At 36.8% G+C, this 10,740-nt stretch overlaps 1 protein-coding gene across 7 annotated transcripts in view; it reads right to left on the bottom strand.

The window, feature by feature from the left end:
* Nucleotides 1-10,740, bottom strand: part of CAB39L (calcium binding protein 39 like) — a 133,573-nt gene that overhangs the window by 81,847 nt on the left and 40,986 nt on the right. For 3 of the 7 annotated variants that reach the window (XM_015562323.1, XM_015562320.1, XM_015562324.1), the window contains exon 3: nt 6,773-6,972. The exons of 1 other annotated variant lie outside the window; for it this stretch is intronic. The gene's annotated coding sequence lies outside the window, so the exon portion shown is untranslated. Of the gene's footprint in view, nt 1-6,772; nt 7,166-10,740 lie in introns of those variants that run through there. 3 more of the 7 variants (XM_015562321.1, XM_006761232.2, XM_015562325.1) reach the window with 3 other exon arrangements.

The following is a 10,740-nucleotide window of genomic DNA, read 5'->3' as shown; positions in this document are numbered from 1 at the left end:
CTACATAACTGGGGTGCCTGGCCAGTCTGGGTGAGGGGCTGAGGGCTGTTTTCAGGCTGGGGGTGCCTGAAGCTCCCAACTGCTCCTTTTTTTCTTTTTATTCTGGACCAGCTTTAGCTTTTAGGCTTGGTTCCAGCTCTTAGGCCTCCGAGGCTGAAAGTAGGTTTCTGGCCTTTGCTTACAATGTTGCGAATCTGCTGGCTGAAGTCCGGTGGTATTTGTTACAGTTTCTTAAACTGCAGGCTCAGAGGCCTGCAGCAGCAGGCGGGGAACGTTGGTTTTTTCTGTCACTGAGGCAAGCAAGCCTCATGTTAGTTTCAAGCTGCCTGGCTGCCAGCCGCCATCATGGCTGACAGTTAATTTGCATATCTCGCTGATTAGCCAATGAAAAGGGTAGCAGTCGTATGTCAATTACCATGTTTCTCTTTTATTAGTGTAGATTGTAAATTATATAAATAAATCAAATAATTATTTCAGATGATGATAAAAAGCCATCCAATAAAATAAAAATCTAAAAATAAACAAACAAACAAATAAATAAATAAATAAAAATCTATAGAGAGAAGGAGAGTCAAGATGGCAGCATAGGTAAATGCAGTATTTGTCTCCTCCCACAACCACATCAAAATTACAACTAAACCACAGATCAACCGTCATTCAGAACTGCCTGAAATCTGGCTGAACAGAAGTCCTACATTTAGTGAATTAAATAAGAAGCCATGTTGAGACTAGTAGGAGGAGTGGATGTGCAGAATGGCCTGTTGTTGAGACTAATAGGAGTGAAGGCACAGAATGGCCTGGTCCAAGAACCACATGTGGACTTTTTTTTTTATTTCAGGGAGGGATATCTTGGCTACAGAGGTCCTCCACAAGGAGCAAGAGATCTCAGCCCCACACCAGACCTCTAAGCCCAGGGTTCCAGTGCTGGAAAGAGAAGTCACTGTAACTTCGGTTTATAAACATCAGTGGGTATTGTGACTAAGTGACATGGAGGGTTGCTGGAGTTGCAGGCAGTTCCTCTTAAAGGGCCCATGCATGGACTGAGCTCCAGTGCTGGGGCAGCAGCTTATCTGGCATCAGGGCAAGAACTGGGAGCAGCTATTTCCCAGACAAAAGTGCTAGAAGAGGACACTGTTCTTTTGCTGAGATCGCCCCATCACAGTGCTGACAGACAGGTGCCATATCTGAGTTTCCATTAATCTAGTCCACCCTGGTGATTCCCTGAGATTCCACCCCACCCAATTTGCAGCCCCCTCACAAGCTTTTTCCAGTGGATTTACAATATGAATGGCCTATCCTAGCTCAGGATTCAGACTTTCCTAAAATCTCTCAAACAAGCAGCATTTGGCCTTGGTATGCCACATACCTCTGGATAAGTGGTGCCAAGGCTGGCACTAGCAGCAGCTTGCCAAGGTTCACAACTTGGCCTCTCCTGGACACCTCCAAGCCCAACACCTTGGGGATGTCTGCCTGCCAGCTTAGGCCTGATACCCCCTCATCCCCCCCGGTGGACATTCCTCTCACAGTCCGGGACGCCTCTCGCAATCCAGGATCCCTCGCTCCTTATCACCCGCCTGCTTGCCGCTCCTTACCATTCGGCTTGCTGCTCCTTAGTACTGCCACGGAGGCAGGAGAGGGTCCTGCCACCACCACTGCGCTCACCAGCTGTAAGCCCGGCTCCTGGCTGAGCGGTACTCCCCCTGTGGGAACGCAGTGACCACCAGGGGGCAGCTCCTGCATTTAGCGTCTGCCCCCTGGTGGTCAGTGTGCATCATAGCTGGTGGTTCCACCAGTTGTTCTGCTGTTTGGTCAATTTGCATATTAGGGTTTTATTATATAGGAAGGATTCAATCCTTCACCAAGCCATCCTTTTAATTGTATATATCCACAGAACAATTTCTGGAATGTGGCTCAGCTAATGTTAATGGTATTATCTGAATTATGAAATTTGTAAAACATTAAAATTTTTTCTATCTTGGTGTTTTTCTGCATTATTTATGATGAGTACATTTCTTCTTTCCTGAAACAATAAAGAGATTTGAGGAAAAACCCAAATAACTAAGCTAGAAAAGATCTCAGTAGGAAAACTTACCTTTTTAAAAAAGGTATTTTTTTATTGAATTTTTAGAGAGGGAGTAAGGGAGAGGAATAGAGAGATAGAAACAATGATCAGCTCTTCCTGCAAACCCCCGCCCCAACCCCCCCCCTGGGGATTTAGCCTGCAACCCAGGCATTTGCCCTGACCATGAATCAAACTTGGTTCATGGGTCTATGCTCAACCACTGAGCCATACCAGCTGGGCAGAAAAACCTATCTTGTTTTGAATAGAAAAATTAAATATCATTAAAATGTCACTTATTCCACAAGCCTTTGGTTTGGTACAATTCCAATCACAAGTCAAAAAAACTTTTGGTAACTAAATTAGGCATACCAAAAAGCAAGGACAACAAATTTTAAGTAAAACTTGCACAGGAAAAACAGACCAATAGAACAAAAGAGCCCAGATACAAATGTTAAAATAAGTTACAAGTGACTGTCAAATTTCTTTCTTTTTTAATATATTTTCATTGATTTCAGAGAGTAAGGGAGAGATAGATAGATAGATAGATAGATAGAAACATCAATGATGAGAATCATTGATTGGCTGCCTCCTGCATGCCCTCCTACTGGCAATCTAGCCCACAACCAGGGCATGTGCCCTGACTGGTTCATAGGTCAGTGCTCAACCCTGAACCACACAAGCCAGGCCAAATTTCTTGATGTAAAATTATCTGTCTATTTTTAGAAGTGATAAAATAATCTCAAAGAAAAAGACTGACATGTCAGAGTCCATATAAATATGCTACAAATCTAATAAAATTTTTGAATTTTTATGGATGAAATAAAATTATAAGCAAATAAGAGAAATTCTGTGATATGAATATAAATGGTAGAGGGTGAATCTATATATATATATATAAAAGGCTAATTGGCAAAGTGTGCCCTCGGGAGTTCGACCGGGAGATGGGGAGTTCAATCACTTGCTATGATGACTTTTCCAGAAAAAACAACCAGTAATTTCATTCATTAGTAACATTTCTGTTGACAGCTCCAGTCATTTGTTGGAGCTAAAATTTTCTACACCTATTAGATATTAATGATTGTCAATAAATAATAATTTTACATTCAAATTTTATAATCTCAATTTATAGCTGAGATCTGAAGCTAGGTTAGTATTCTCAAAATCTAGTAACTGTAGCCCAGCTGGTGTAGGAACCAGAAGGTCACAATTCGATTCCCAGTCAAGGGCACATGCCCAGGTTGAGGTTTCAATCCCCAGTATGGGGTGTGCAAGAGGCAGTCACTCAATGATTCCCTCTCATCACTGATGTTTCTCTCTCTCGCTCTCTCCCTCTCCTTTCCTCTCTGAAATCAATAAAAATATTTTAAAAATTAAAACAAAATAAAAACTAATAACTGTAATCAAACATCAGAGCTCTGAAATTCACAATGGTTATTCTTCACAACAGAATTATCAAAGGAAACTCAAAATTCACTTTTATTTTTAGTTTTTACTCTAAGTACATACATAACAATCACCAAATTTTGACTAGATACTGTTATTGGTATTAAGACAAGGCTTTTGGTTATAGTGTGAAATATAACTATTTCATAGCTTCAGTAAGCCCTTCTGCCTGTCTATGAACTGTCAATCTATAAAAACATTAACATGGGAGAGTAGAGATGAAAGTAATTTAGCTGAAGATAACTTGCATCCTATAGATTTCCAGGTGTGTAGTTTTTCTGGCTGGGTAGGTTAATATAGCCTTTCATATTTCCAAAGCTGCAAAAGCCTAGAAGAGTTGTTGCTAGAAGTTTAAGACATATAAGTCACAAAACTGAAAAGTATATTATATCATTCAAAAGTAGTAAAGATTTCAGCTTAAACCAATTACTGATGGAATACTAAGTAGGACCACAATGAAAAAGCATTTAATAGCTTTTTCCCCTTGCTAAAGAAATATCAGTAATATTATCTTTAAGCTACATTTTAAATACATATGTACATGTATATGTAAACAGAGATCCGTATCTTAGAAATTAAAAAACTGTCTAAACTATTTCACCTTATTTTATTCAATCAATCAATCAATATTTATTAAGCAACTATTATATGCCATTTAGGAATACTCAAAAGCATTACTTTTTAAATAATTTGCCACATAAAAGAATGGTAATTACTGAACTTTTCTGAATTTTTTTCATGTAGTGGTAGGTTTATTTTAATTTATAAAAAATTAACAAAGAAAGTGTAGTGTTTTTTAATCAAATGGAAAAGTCTTTCTGTACAATATAAGGAACATACAATATAAGTGTAATCTGCATTCATTGCCTATTTATTTTGTTATTGATTTTTATATCTGTTCATTGCATTACTAATTTAAAAATTTTATATCTTGGCACTTTAGAGGAACGTTTAGGGCAGAGTAACTAACTTTAATTTGCAACCTAATTGGAATTTTCCAAATAAGCCACATTTCTTCTTATGGGTCCTAGTACACACAGGCAAATACATAATTCTCTTGAGTTAAAGTTGATACCTTATTTCAGAATGTCTTATGTACTCAAGATACCTAGCTGGTAAATTGCTTTCCCTCATCAGCATCCCTACTCATTCAGGATTACCACCAAGTTATCCTATGTTCTTTTCTTTTTCGCTTAATAGTTAGGTCTATTCTGTATTACTAGTACATTGCTTTGTTAGAGTCTCACATTTCAATCAGTTCTTGTCAGGTCATCTCTCTCATAATGAAAACTATGTGCCCTTAACCCCCTCTCCTTTTTAGAATAATTTGGAAAAATTACTCCATTCCATTTTTTGTGAAATAAATAAAGAGTTTAGTCTTCATCTTGCATCTATTTATTAGATACCTACTTATGTGTCAGAACACTGGGCTAGATCTCTGAAATAAATGATAAGCATAAAAGCAATGGCTAGAAATATTTCTGTAGCAAGGAAAAGAATAATCACTGATTTTACATGAGCTTAGATCTCATAAACAGGGCAATTAATCTTGAAAGCTCTTAAAGCTAGAAATCCAATTTAAAAGAATTCTTCCAAATATCCATCCATCTCTTAGTAAACTTGCTTTTCTTCAAGCATTAATAGTTAGGATAAAGATAATGTCTCATTCAACATAATTGTTTTAATATTTAGTTTCATCACTAAAACTAATTTTCTAGTATTTTTCAGGATGGCAATGGTTTTGCTACCATGTGAGTAAAATATATTCTTAGGCTATAATAAAAGCCAACAATAATTTGTTAAATTGATTCCCAAGGAACATGGGTCCCAAATTCTCAACAACCAACTCACAAAAAAACTTCTTAAATACAAAATATTTGTAAACTGGGCATAACTTATTCTTTATTTCTATACAAGCTTAAGAAATGGTGCCACCACTAACATAATAACAATGAATTGCTATTTTAAAATAAAATTATTTTCAAGATTGTGAAGTTGTGTGCCAGTCTTCTATCAGTCCAAGAAGGACTGAGTGTGGGAAATTCTGTAAAGAAGTAAAAGTTGGTTTGTGATATTATCTCTATTGTATTTAGTTTTTACTTTAAATGCAAGATACTTGTCCAGAAAAGGTTTCCACAGACCAGCTGAGCTTCTTATTATACATAGATCAACAAGCTAAAAAAAAAAATCCCACAAAACAAAACCTGTTCTACTGGCTTCCATATACATAGAGGAAATATTAGAGAAAGGATAGCCATTTTATATTATGTCTAGGGTACAAATCCTTTTAATATGTGTACTGACACTCTGCTGAAGTTTTCATTTCAGCTAAGTTGTTCTGTTTAAAGAACTTACTTGAATCAGTAAGGACATTTTTTGAGGCTGGCAAAGTGCAGATTAGAAACTTTGCTTAGAATGGTACATCTTTACACAATGACTCAGTTTCGCAGCTAACAATATATACTTCCTTCCTCCAGCAGAAGAATGATTACACGCCTTCCCTTGATGCCCTTAAAATGAGATATGTAAAATTAGCATACACTCTGCTATGCTAAGTTTATATCAGAATGTGAATACATATTTTAAGAGTTTCTTTTTCTTTTTCCTGCTCTATTGCTTTCTTATATATATGTGCACCTGGTTATTCTAGTTCTCCAGTGGACCATTATGTGAGAGCTTGGTATCAGCTATAAGAACAATACAACTGCATTATTCCTTAATTTAAAATCCATGTGCATTCATTTTGTATCAAATGGTAAATCTAACATGTAAATTGTCTAATTTTATTTTTATTATGGAACTTTTAAGAGGTCATGTGCCACTTGAATCATGAGAATTCTGTAATTTAATAACTGAAAATACCAAATATCACAATGGTAATTTTAAATTTACTGGTACTAGGCAGAAAAACATAACTTTTGAATTTTCATTAAGTTGAAAGAGTAAGGTGAAAAATGATATACTGCCATTATTTTATTTTTGGAAAATCTGTAAATAAAAACCCGTTTCCAAAATAAGATATTTCACAGACAGAGAATAGTTGGTAGTGGTTCAAGTGTCTTAGGCAACAGAGGAGTATTGTTTTGTAGCCTTTGTTTTTTTAAACCTCTCCTAGTAACAGCAGTTTATCATTTACAAAGAAACAAGGTAACAACATGATTTAAAATGAATATATAAGCAATAACTGTAAAACTTTAACTGAAACTGAAGTTTACCATATCAATTCCATTTCTATGAACTGGTATAGATAACCTGGTTGGTACTCACCAAATGTTATAGAAATCCCAGGCTTGTCTAAGCAACAGCAAGTAGACACATGGTGAGGTGCTGAAGACAGCTCTCTCGTGGGCTAAAAGGACTTCAGAAGAAGTAGCCTTTATCTTCCATTCAACAGAGGGTGATTCCTATTACCAAAGCGTGGCAGAGAAAAGAGTTTCCACAATCCAGTCTTGACTTTCTGCCTCTGTCTTTGAAGAGTAACAGTTACCACCGAAAAACATTAGCAGAATACGATCACTTGAACACTCACACAAGGCAGCTGTAAATTTCCACTCTCTTTGCTTGCTCTCAGATTCCAAGCATTGCTTTTAATCTGTCACAGGCAGTTCTGTTTCTGGTCAAACCAGCTTGCTTATGTGTTCTCTTCTCCCTCTCTAACACCCTTTTTAGAAACATAACCACAGAGTCATACCTCCCTTCTTTTTCTTCCTCTGAACAAATCTTGCAACGTCACAAGAATGTGTATAAGACAATTAAGCTGAGGCAACCTTCATTCTTTGCCAAAAAAAGAGTCTAGGGATAAACAAAAACTTTTTCTTGTTACATTTTTTTCCCTTTAAGTCCTATACTTATTCATGCATGGGGTTTTGTCAATGGATTAAACTGGTCTAACCATCTTGTTTAAAAATGTAAATAAATGTTTCTAATAAAGGTATGTTGAAAGTGATAATAACAGATTCATCTGCCAATATACTAGTTCCTTAGGGAAGATGTTATTCCCAATCATAATAAGAAAGTGTAGCAAGTAAGTATTCAAATATTTTATCTTGAAATTAAAATACTTAAAAAAATTAATCTTGATATTTAAAACCTAAGGAGATTTTAGAATTAGAGTATTCATAATTTAAAGATTAATTTTGTGAAAACAATGTATTTTTAAATAGGGTATATATATATATTTTTAGGGTATATTTTGAAATTTAGAATCAACATTTGAGATTATAAAAGAGAAAATTATAAAGAATATAAAAATATATAAAGATAATAAATAGAACAGCTTAACCCTGGCCAGTGTAGCTCAGTTGGTTGGAGTGTCGTCCTAAACACTGAAAAATTGTGGGTTTGATTCCTAATCAGGGGACATACATAGGCGGTAGGCTCAATCTTTGGTTGGGGCATGTATGGGATGGCAACTGATCGATGTTTCTCCCACATCAATGTCTCTCTCTCTCTCTCTCTCTCGGGCACATCCCCAGTGGGGAGTGTGCAGGAGGCAGCTGATCGATGTTTCTATCTCTCTATCTCTCTCCCTTCCTCTCTAGAGGGATGTCCTTGGGTGAGGATTAAAATAAATAAATAAATAAATAAATCTCCTTATACCATTCATGTGCAAACCTAATGTAATTACTTTGTTACTGAAATATGTCTAAGAATATGAGCTTAAATAAAGTAAAAGGTATATATCTTTACTTTTTTAAACTTTAGAAAGTCTCCTCCTGCCACTGCCCATCACACATATACAAGCATTATTGGTCAGGATGTATAATACCTCTTCAATGAAAATTTAAAAAGCTAAAGGCTACAAATTTTTTTTCATTATTATACACATATAATTACAGAGTAAAATGTCCTAAAATTATGGATCTCTTTGTAAGGTTTGGGAATGAGGAATTAGGTAGAAAGCTGAGATGGTTGGTGACAGATGTAGGTAGCATTTGTAGGAGTCTTTGGAATTAGGAGGCAGTGTACTCAGGTTGGAATATGTGTGGATCTCTGAGAATGCTAGTTAGAGCCTGTTTTAGAGTATTCTGTTCTAACTCCTTAGCTCCAGAGATTTTTGGGTACTCTGTCTCCTACTATGTGTTACCAATCAACATTCTTGGGTTCTTCTAATGACCAATACCATGCCCCAATTATAGACATGATAAAATTAGTTATTACTCCTATTATTAGTTTAATCCTACTCTCTGAAGAACTGAAATATGTCTAAGAATATGAGCTTAAATAAAGTAAGAGGTACATATCTTCACTTTTTTAATTTTTTAAAAATATACTTTCATTGATTTCAGAGAGGAAGGGAGAGGGAGAAATAGAAACGTCAATGATGAGAGAGAATCATTGATCGGCTACCTCCTGCATGCCCCCAACTGGGGATCAAGTCTGCTACCCTTCAGTCTGCAGGCCAACACTGTATTCACTGAGCCAAACCTGCTAGGGCAAGATAAATATCTTTAAACAGTTGTTTACAATCCTTAAGAAAAACAAGAAAATAAAGTGTGGATTACTTCTTAATCTATATAGCATACATTTAATACATATTTCCTAATACGCACATTTTTGTTTAAATGCACATGAATGGTATAAGCAGAATTATTTATTTATATATACGTTTCTTAATCTAGTTCATTTAGACCTTTAAAATTTAAATATATTATAAGGTAATTCACATCTTAACACATAAGAAATAGTCATCAAAGAAGACTAGAGATTAGTCTGCTGATTATTCCTTCAATTGGTAGTTTTGTAAAATTTAGAGATTTTGTTTTCACTAAAAAAATATTTTTATTGATTTTTAGAGAGAGGAAGATAGGAGAGAGAAACATTAATGTGAGAGCAAAACATTGAATGACTGCCTCCTGCATGCCCCCTACCAGGAATCAGGCCCACAACCTGGGCGTGTGCCCTGACAGGGAATCAAACTGGCAACCTTTCTATGCAAGGACGATACCCAACCAACTGAACCACACTGGCAAGGGCTAGAGTTTTATTTCTTACTACAGGCCTGCTGCACAAAATTCGTGCACTGGTGGGGGGTATCCCTCAGCCCAGCCTGCACCCTCTCCAATCTGGGACCCCTCGGGGGATGTCCGATTGCCCACAGGGATCGGGCCTAAACCAGAAGTCGGACATCCCTCTCACAATCCGGAACTGCTGGCTCCCAACAGCTCCCCTGCCTGCCTGCCTGATTGCCCCTAACTGCTTCTGCCTGCCAGACTGGTCACCCTCTAACCACTCCCCTGTCAGCCTGATTGACATCTAACTGCTCCCCTGCCGGCCTGATTGCCCACAACTGCCCTCCCCTGCTGGCCTGGTCACCCCTAACTGACCTCCCCTACAGGCCATCTTGTGGTGGCAGTCTTGTGTGAGGGTGTGATGGTCAATTTGCATATCACCTCTTAATTATATAGGATTTTTAAAGAAATGGAGATGATCCCAAATCATTAAAAGGAATTAAATGCCCAGTATCTTGCTGAGTCTAAAATTACACTGAAAGAGTTCTGAAATAACTGAAGAAATTCAAAATTTGTAATGGGGGTGTAAACACTTGGAATAACTACAAGGTTAATTTTCATAAATCACTTTCAAATTGGGAGATGTTATATTTACTATGATTCTAAGCCACAAAATAAATACATGGTATTCAAAATATATAATAAAACTGAGTACCTATGATTGTGTACAGTTTATATTTGATACCTGCTAAACACCATTTTTAAGATGCATACAAAGGAATTACAAAAAGTGACCTTATAATAGACCACAAAGAAATCAATAAATTATCAAAGGAAACATAGTACAAGCTTCATCTTCTGGACGCAAGATGATAAAATACCTTAAAATTTCTTCAAGGGATAAGTAAAGGTTCTTTTTTTTAAAAAAACCCTCATAATACTTGAAAATGAAAAATAAAACAAAACATTTTGGTAAGCCCTAGGCCAGCCGTTGGCAAACTATGGCCCGCGGGCTGGATCCGGCCCGTTTGAAATGAATAAAACGAAAAAAAAAAAAGACCGTACCCTTTTATGTAATGATGTTTACTTTGAATTTATATTAGTTCACACAAACACTCCATCCATGCTTTTGTTCCAGCCCTCCCTTCCAGTTTAAGAACCCATTGTGGCCCTCAAGTCAAAAAGTTTGCCCACCTCTGCCCTAGGCAGTTTGGCTCAGTGGATAGAGTGTGGGCCTGGGGACTGAAGGGTCCCGGGTTTGATTCCGATCAAGGGCACACACCC

The sequence above is a fragment of the Myotis davidii genome, unplaced genomic scaffold, assembly GCF_000327345.1.
Source record: "Myotis davidii unplaced genomic scaffold, ASM32734v1 scaffold577, whole genome shotgun sequence".
NCBI classification, from domain to species: Eukaryota; Metazoa; Chordata; class Mammalia; order Chiroptera; family Vespertilionidae; genus Myotis; species Myotis davidii.
Note: the sequence above shows the minus strand (reverse complement) of the source record. Positions and strands in the feature narration are given on the sequence as shown.